The sequence below is a fragment of the Chinchilla lanigera genome, unplaced genomic scaffold (genome assembly GCF_000276665.1).
Source record: "Chinchilla lanigera isolate Chin_1 unplaced genomic scaffold, ChiLan1.0 scaffold00240, whole genome shotgun sequence".
NCBI classification, from domain to species: domain Eukaryota; kingdom Metazoa; phylum Chordata; class Mammalia; order Rodentia; family Chinchillidae; genus Chinchilla; species Chinchilla lanigera.
In genome coordinates this window covers 54,145-55,074 of record NW_004955641.1, presented here as the reverse complement: position 1 = coordinate 55,074, position 930 = coordinate 54,145, and positions in this window count along the sequence as shown.

Sequence of the window (930 nt, the reverse complement as noted above, 5' to 3'; positions counted from 1 at the left end):
TCCACTCAGGCTGAACCCAAAGCCCTACCTGACTCCAGGGTGTCAACTTGTTCATGAGTGACCAGCAAATGTGTAAAAGGAAGTGTCAGGAGAGCAATCTGAATCCTTATCCCAGATGTCAGGAGATTCTTCTTTCCCTTTCCTCTTTCTCCTTGCAGACTTCTTTCCTGAGCATAGACTCAGGATCTCTGGGACTAGAGTCCATCTCATTCGAGTGTACCGGAAGCCACAGGAAGGACATCATGCCTTCACTTTGGTGTTCTGCCCTCTGTGAGAGGTACCAGGTCAGTGAGTCCTAACTGAAGATCTCCAACTCATAGACATTTGCCCACTTCCTTAGATGGTTGTTCCTTCATCTCTGGTTCCCCACCTAGACTGAGTAGGGTTTCCAGTCCGTCGCGTTGAATAGTGGTGTGCACAATGCACTCCCACTTCCTGTCCTTTCCGGTTCTTCTGTGTCCTTTCTTCTGCAGAAGCCTCACACCTCTGGAGCTGGAGGAATGGGTGGTGTCTCTCTGATGCTGGAAAGAGCGATCACCAGGTGATTGAGCTGGTTTCCTGACTCCAGCAGATAGACTGGTCCAGACACTGCCCTGAGCCATGTGGGGACACCCACATGCTCAGCAGGAAAGAACTGGTAGCTGGCTAAGCACCATTCCCAGGGATTGGACAGCAAAGCTCTTCTCACTGTTGGATGCCTTGTGAAGGATGTCAGGAAGGGGTTAGAGGAGGGTTGGGAATATCAGGAGCAGGTACCTCTGAGGATTTGCCTTCTCTCTTTTGTTTCAGGTGAGGGAGTTCTTACCCAGGTTCCTCTTGCCTGAGTGTTCCATGAAACTTTCAGGATCTGGTGTGGAGTCCCATGCCTATAATTTCAGTACTTGGGAGTCTGAGACATGAGGATCCCAGTGAATTTTCGACCAGTCTGGA